Source organism: Euprymna scolopes, chromosome 33 (genome assembly GCF_053919585.1).
Source record: "Euprymna scolopes isolate OS-2025 chromosome 33, ASM5391958v1, whole genome shotgun sequence".
NCBI classification, from domain to species: Eukaryota; Metazoa; Mollusca; class Cephalopoda; order Sepiida; family Sepiolidae; genus Euprymna; species Euprymna scolopes.
The window spans coordinates 90942351-90951076 of record NC_136514.1 but is presented as its reverse complement, the minus strand read 5'-3'; the positions used below and the strand labels follow the sequence as shown (position 1 = coordinate 90951076).

At 32.2% G+C, this 8726-nt stretch overlaps 1 long non-coding RNA gene across 1 annotated transcript; it reads left to right on the top strand.

The window, feature by feature from the left end:
* Positions 1-275: 275 nt before the first annotated feature.
* LOC145258352 (uncharacterized) lies at positions 276-8517 on the top strand. The gene is made up of 3 exons (XR_013864095.1): positions 276-592; positions 7265-7329; positions 7622-8517. It is a non-coding gene; the product is annotated as an uncharacterized LOC145258352 (long non-coding RNA).
* Positions 8518-8726: the final 209 nt, after the last annotated feature.

Genomic DNA, 8726 nt, shown 5'->3' with positions numbered 1-8726 from the left:
TGGAATTCCCTTCCGGGTCCCTACTTCCCCAACTGTACTGACATGCAGAAGTTCAAGTGTAATGTGAACCGACATCTTTCTGCCCAACTCCCTACATAGTACCCCTGTAGCTTATGTCCCTGATAGTAGCCCTCTACATCAAAGTGGTAACGTGCCTTGTTTGGGGCGAAAATGTAATAAAAAAAAATGAAAAATATATAATCTAAACTTGATAGGAAAACAATTCGGCACACTTATCTAATGAACGGACATTTTTACAGGAGGAACAAAATAATGATTACACCGTGTTACGAATACCTAAATTCATTGTCCTTTAGCAGTTGATTTTCTTTTTAAATAATTTCACGTTTAAGTCGTGGTTTTCATTTTTTAGTTTTGATTTTTTTTTTATATATATTCTTTTTTTATTTTATTTCTCAATGAATTGGACCCACAAAAAAGTTGTATCAATTTACTAAAGAAATCCTAAGAAACAAAACAATTTTTCTGTGGTGAACTTCACTGGTGAACACGAAAGAATTCATCCCGATATTTATTTTATTTATTTTATTTTTTTTTTTTTTTTTTTCGTATTGAATTCCTAGAATGAAAGGTAAGTGGTTTCTTTTTTTTTTTTTTTTTTACGCCGAAAATTCAATAACTATTTAAACAATCTCAACATTCGTATATCGGTGTTTACACTTTAAAGGCACACGTTTAGGAAATTGACCCCCACCTCTAAATTCCACGATTTACACCCCCCCCCCTGTTAATTTCATCGATTAAAAACTAAACTTTCAGATTAAAAAAATATATATTTGAAAAAGATATCGGGTTTGTATTACTATACACATGGATTCGAAAAAGTTGTCAAAAATATATGTAACAAATAAATGTTATCAAAGGCAAGATAAGTTACTTTTCTACCTAACTGGATATGTTTTTTGTAGGCACCGCCAAAAATGGCCGAAAAATGAAGTTGTTGTTGTTTTTTAAAACGAAATTACATTTATTAAAAACCATGATTTCTGAGTAACTTTTTTTTTCCAGAAAGATAAAACCCTGAATTTTATCATATAGAAAGCTGAATAATGTAAAACTCTTTCTACTATTTTTAATTAAATTTTAAATGTTAAAATTTCCCCAAAAGTTAACAATTGACATTTTTTGTCTTGCACAAAACCATATATAAATATTTAAAAAAAAAGGTTTTTGAAAGAATTAAGTTGTTTATTTTTAGTCTAACTAAGATTTAGGGTGATTTTCTATGAATATATGCAAAAATATTATAATATAAGTACCTGGATTTCAAATAATTCCACTTATTCATATAGGCAACCAGTTACTTCGCATCAATCTAGAGTCCAGATCGAGAATATTTACGTTTGTGTTTAATAAAAAGCAAACTATGGAAGACCAAACAGGCCAAAAAAACTTATTTTTCAGTGACGAAAATTTCAATGTATTATTAACGCTGAGGCTGGCCAGTACCAGATGGGCGACCATTTGTATGAGTTTGGTTTTTAATGTGTATGCGTGGGGGTTAGGCTCCCAAAAATGGGGGGGGGGTAAAGCAGAATAAAAATTTAAATTGACCCAGTCTAGAAAGATTTCTCCTTCATTGAACGAGGAAGAACTGTAGGGTTTTTTGACTACATAAGCAACTCCGAGGCTGGCCAGTACCAGATGGGTGACCATTTTGATGAGTTTGCTTTTTAATGTGTACGCATGTGGGGGCTCAGGCTCCCCAAAATGGGGGGGGTTAAAACAGAATAAAAACTAAACTACATAAGCAACCCTGAGGCTGGCCAGTACCAGATGGGTGACCATTTTGATGAGTTTGGTTTTTAATGTGTATGTGTGGGGGTTAGGCTTCCAAAAATGGGGGGGGGGGTAAAACAGAATAAAAATTAAAATTGAAATGAAATGCAACGAAAAGAGAAACGTCTCGTTTCTTTGTGAGTGTTGACCAACATAAATTGTACTGATTCACGCTTGCACCGGTTTTGGCAGTCATGAAGATCCAACAAAATTATTTCAGCGCGTATGGTCCATCGTAGTCGAAAAGCGGCAAACGTTATCAAATGGGATCGAAAAACTGATGATATTTTTTAACACAAAAGGCAAAATATTTATCGATTTTTTTTTGTATCGATTCTTCAAAGAATTCTCTGTTTAATAATGGTCATGCAATCATGCATTATTCGGCTCGCTAAAAAAAATTAATTTATTTATCAAAGATTTTAAAATGGCTTTTTTCGTATAAATATTTAAAAAAAATTTTTTTTTTTTTGCTTAGCTTAAATTAATTATTTTACTTAACATATTCACCGAATTTCACACTTCAAAACTCAAAAGCGGAATAATTAAACACACTCAAAGTTCTGATATTCAGACGTCAAAATAAGGTATGTAAACAAGTGTTTTTTTTTGTTTTTTTGTTTTTTAATCTATAATCCTGTCCCTTACAACAACGGAATATGTTTTGTTTAGTTTCAGATGATTATTTTAAGCATATTTGTTCCCACTTCAAAACAAGGGGGGGGGGTTGTAAGCAAAAAATATATATATAAATATCGTTTATGAAAAATAAGTACACCGTTATAAAGTTCATTTTTCTCTTAATAATCGCTGAAAATTTCGTATTGATTGGATAATTACCTGATTTTTGGTAGATTTTTAAAAAGACGGTCCGTCAAAAAGTACTTACCTGCCCCCCCCCCAGTTTTGGCGGTGCCTAGTTTTTTGTTTTTTATTTAATGTAACATGTTTATTCAGCTCGGAAAACATACAGTGTTTACCGATGCATTGGAAAATTTAAAATGGCGCCCGACTCTCTTTTGGACACGGTAAGTTTGGGAAAAGGAGTTAAAAATAAAAAACTAGACAAAATACTGTTAAAAACTCTTTCAATATATGTTACCGTGACGTAGGCTGGCGTATATTCAGTGGGTTTTTTAAAGTATTTTGTCTAGTTTTTTATTTTAACTCCTTTTCCCAAAGTTACCGTGTGAGGCTCAATTTCCTAAACGTCTGCCCACTTGAAAAAATACAGAAAAATCTTTATGACGTCTGTACCTGTCATGAAACGAATATAAAAATAGAGGTTTTATTCAAACAGTCTTTATTTGAACTTTTATAACAACATTATAACCTTTATAATAAAAATGTTGTAAATTTTTTTTTTTAATATTTATGAGCTGGTATTTTTTCAACGAGATTTTGTTTAAAAAATATTTATGAACTTTTTTCTGATAATCAAATGAAATGAGATTTTTGTTCATATATATATATATATATATATATATATATATATATATATATATGAAAAGTAGATTGGAGGTGGAAGGACCTGAATGCTTAACATTTTGCCTGATTTATGCGGGCTTTTTTAAGAGGGATGGTCATTGACCATCCCTCTTGAAAAAGTCTATATTATATATATAAACTTTTCATGTGAGTTCCAATGAAACATTTTTTATGTGAGTTCCAATGAGATTTTGTTTAATGGAAGGTCTTCTTTTGGTAATTATGGCCTAATAGACCAACACAAAACAAACCTTAAAAAACTTTTTTCTAGTTTCCAGGTGTGCTAAAAACGAATATCACATTAAAAATTGGGGCCATCAACTAGTTTTTACGATACTAAAAGATACTTTTCTGCATATGTCATGTAGTAGTATAACGTGGTGGCCATATTTGTTCATAACAGAAATAATGTAATGAATTTTCAAGATAAGGAAGAGTTAAATCTTTTTTAATAAAAAATATATGCGTACTTGTGTGTACAACAATGGCCACCACTTAAATTTTTCGCAAATAAGTAATTTTCCAGATATTAAGCGATGTAATTCTTTATGTTATAAGTGGTGGCCATTGTATGCGCAAGTGCATGCATATTTTTGCTGCACATGTGGCAAAAATATGCGCACACTTGTGCATGCAAACTTGGCTACCGCTTATAGCATAAAAAATTACATTGCTTAATATTTGGAAAAATACTTGTTAGGGGAAGATTTAAATGAGATATTCGTTTTCAGCATACCCGAAAACCTATAAAGTCGTCATTTTAAAGAAAAATGTTAAGGTGGAAACCAAGTAAAATTTTACAAATATGGACAAATATGGCCGCCCTGTTACATTACAACATGAAACATGCAGAAAAGTATCTTTTCAGTATTGTGAAAACTAGTTGCCGGCCCCAATGTTAAATGCGATATTCATTTTCAGCACACCCGAAAACCTTTAAAGAACAAGTTTTTTAAGGTAGGTTTTGTGTTGGTCTACCAGGCCATAATTACTCTTCTTTTAAAGTCATACATAAATTAGTCGATGGGGTGATGCCAGCAGCAGAACTGTGCATCACAAATACAGTTCATAATATATATTGTATTATAAAAATTTTATTTGATTAAAAAAAACTGTTCGTAAATATTTTGTTTATTACAGTTCTATTTTTATGCTTGATGTAAAATAAAAAATGACCAACACCTGATATTTGAAAAATAGTCCATATTATATATTTATTATTGAATAGGCATGAGTTGTCTGCCCCTGACAATATGAGTTAATCAGGGATGATCTCGTCTGAATAGGAAGTAACCAATGATGATCTTCCATTATGTGGGCAAATTTGAGGGATTGAGAATAGAAGTCACAAGCAAATTGTCGAGAAGTTGGGATTCATCAAAATTCACTAATGGTACCACAAATAATTTTTCTGCTCACAATCATGATTGAGTAGGATAGGGAGCAATTTCAAATGTTTGCCTTAGAGTTACCTCCCCCTCAGTTATAGTGGAGGAGACTTAGATGCCTGAAACTCGTGCAAGATTCAGACATGTACTGAAAAAAACAATGAACCAGTGCAGACATCAGATCTCTGATTTTGCAGATGCAGGGAGCCAGAAATCTAGAAACTCCTGGGATATCCAGATGGATACTTGTTGTCAACCACTCATTGGATACGGAGTATAACGGACAGCCAATTACACATCAGGTGTTTTGTTTCTGTACATAAAGGTAGGAATAAAAGAGATATGACAGACCGTATATGTGTCAAAAAACACCTTTGGGCTTTATCACAAACGGCCTTGAAAGAGCTAAATTTATTGCCTCCCAATTTTCTGCCTTCACTAATTAAAAATAACTCTGAGAAATATAAGAGAATTAGCGCCATGTCTGTTCCAAAGAAACCAGAAATCATCCCATTCAAGCCAACAGAATCCAACAGAAATTAGAACAATGGCTAAAGGAACACTTTAACTCAAGCGTGTTTAACATGTGTCCTCATCAACCACTACAAACAATAGAGGGTAAGCGCTTAGAAATAAAATTTCTCCTAGAAGTAACGCCAGCAGCAATTCACATGCTGATACCTGTTCTGCATCACTGGAAGAAAAAAGTGAAGCAACACATAGAGACATTGCACTGGAGATAATAGAATCAGTACCACGAGGCACTTGGTGTTCATGAATTGTGAAGTATTGTGAAGTATGAAGGGATCTCAAGCATGCAATCCACTCATTTTGGTATACAATATTTACCTTTTATCTAAGCCATGTTTGTGATGGAAGAGCTCAAGAATTGTAGCCAATGTCTAAGTCAGGCCTACCTACATAAAAAGTTAGTTTGTTCAAAAGTTACAAAAAAGCCGATAACAGTCGTTCAGAGAGTAACTTCCAAGGTTGCTCTGGTAACATTTCATGTTGAGTCATTGTGTTTGAATTCATGTCAAATCCTTGGAGATGTTCAGAATTGTGTTGTGTAAAATTGACGGTGTTGTTCGGGATAATGTTATGTTGAATTGTCGGATGTGTTCAGGTTCACATCAATGGAGTTCAGAATCGTGTTGTTACGGATCATGTATGTGTCAGAAAATACGTCTGGGTTTTATTTGTCACAAACAGCCTAGGAAGAGCTAAATTTGGAGGTGTTCAGATTTGCATTGATGGAGTTGTTCAGAATCATGTTGTTACGGATCATGTATGTGTCAGAAAATACGTCTGGGTTTTATTTGTCACAAACAGCCTAGGAAGAGCTAAATTTGGAGGTGTTCAGATTTGCATTGATGGAGTTGTTCAGGATTGTGTTGGATCAAGTGAACAAAATTGTTCGGGATTGTGCTGCGGCATGTGGTATTTTTTGTTCTCTCTTCCCTATGTGGGTATCAGTGAAAGAAAATGTATAATTCTGCATACTTGATATATCATGAATATATACATTTAAGATTGGTAGGCAACAATTGTATGCAAATATTTTTTTTAAATGTAAATTTGCACTCTTCATTAGCAAAGATTAACATAATATTAAATTTGATACACATGAATGTAATATATATATTTCCTAAAAATCTCTGGTTTTGATGGAGTGGAGACAAACTTGCTTATGGTTTCAAATGATCTGAAATAACAGTAAGGGGGGATTTGATTTCTCATATGTTATATCTCCCCTCTTTTGGAAATAGGATACGATTATGAATATCTCCGGTATCAATAATCCTTATACACTATGAAATTTATTTATGTATGAAAACCAAAGAGGAGAGCTATAACATATGAGAAATATTTGCAATCAAGTCTCTCTTGCTGTTATTTCAGATCATTTGAAACCATAGCACAAGTTTTAGAAAGAAATATCAGGTATTTTGTAATTCATATGTAAAACTAGGAAAACAAATGATCATGATTGAAACATTTTATGGCTATAAAAAGTGCCAAAAATAAGCTCTGAATGATGGATGATCTACTTAATGAGCGACCTTAAGGGCAAATGTTACATAGCCCATTACACAATTCAGGTCATTACCTTTCCAACGAGCCTTCATCTGTTAAATTCTGATCAATAAGCTCTGAGATTTGGAACATAAAATTGCCAAAAAATGTGATGTGTGTATATATATATATATATATATATATATATATATATATATATATATATATATACTAGTAGCCAAATTGAATATTAAAATGCTCATATCTTTGTTTCTATGGAACGAAACTACATGTAATTTTGCAGGCTTTTTTAAGATTCTAATACTATTCTATGGTTAAAATGTTATGACAATTGGTAAAAAAGAACTTATATTTTCAAACCAAGAAGATATGCCCAAATTTGCCTACATTTGTATATATATAGTGTATTGCAGGCCAGCTTCACTTTTGCTGCTTCAGTTGTCTCCACTGTGGCCTTGCTAGGCCACTAATAATGAGGTTTTACAAACTTTAGAATATTCAAGGTTATATATTTGTAACTTATTGTTTCTCCATTTCCATTTTTCTCATAGCTTGGTTCCCAGTCCTGATGGCTTGTCACTTCCAGCAGTGTCCAGTCTCTCCCAGTATTGTCAATGTGAGCAATTTTTTGATTTTTGCCTAATCAATTTCGTTATTTCTGGTTCTGTTTAATGAAATCTAAGCCCAGTATTTGCTGAGCTTCTTCTTGAAACATGTGTTCATGCTTTTCTACAGTGATCTCTTACAGAAATAAGGGTGTCTCCTCTGGTATTCCATTCTCCAAGACCAAAATCACCAGTACTTGACTCGTTTGATTACCAACTTTAACCTCAAACACCCATAACTATACTTATGTGCATAAATGTGAATAAAAATACTCAAAAATTGAATTTCATTTTCTTTTACAGATGGTGAATTTGCATGGACTATCATTTTCTTGATGAATATATTAAATCGTAACGGCATCTGTGAAAAATTATTTTTCTGGATTTTACTGTTCTATAAATTCTTTGAAAGTGTGGAAAAGTCACACTTCACAAACATAATGTTTGTTTTTGTAATGTGTCTATCGTTCAAAAAAATCAAAATTTATTAACAGATAATATCACAAATTGGAGAAAAGTCACATTTGTGTGAAGTATACGGTTTTGCAAAAAAATATTCTTATACATTAGGAGAAATTATTTGCACTAAAATATATCTCTTACACCAGATAAATGCTATATTCGTGTAGAGGTATGTATTTCAATAAAAATCCATTTTGAAAATTTTCGCAAAAAACTTTTTCCCAAGAATAAAGTTTATTGAAACGTGCACATACAAAATGGAGAAAAGCAACGTTTTTTAAAATATGAAACTCATGAACCTTCATCGATATCATCAAACAGAAATTTCTGTGATGAAGACATAAAGGCAGGAAGATAAAAAAAAAACAAGTCCATCAATCCAGACATTGTAGTATGGACAACCTTAAATGACTAATTATTAATGTCACCATTCCAAATGTGCATAACCTTAATAGAATCGAACAGGAAAAGATAGCCAAAGAATGATTGAAAAATGACATTGTCTTGAAAAGAAATTAAATTTATATTGTGGTGGAAGTAGCAACTGACTTGATGAAAAAAATTATAAAATACAAATAGTAGCCATAAAAGAGACAACATTTATCCTAGACAAAAGTGTTTGTTGAAGAAGGGAGTCTTTTGATTTCTTCAAGCTACATAAAATTTAAAAGATAAAAACGGGAACATCCATATTGTTGTAAAATATGTGGATATTCTTGTTCTAAAAATAAAATTTAGTGTAACATGATGACTCAACTGGGGAATATTTTTGTGAAATATGTGGATATTCTTGTCGTGAAACATTACATTTACTAATGGATATGAAGACAAAGACCAGAGAAAAGCCATATTCATGTAAAATATGTGCGTATTCTTGTTCTAGTAAACCAACTTTCGTTGAACATATCAGAACTCACAATGGTGAGAAGCCATTTCATTGTAAAAT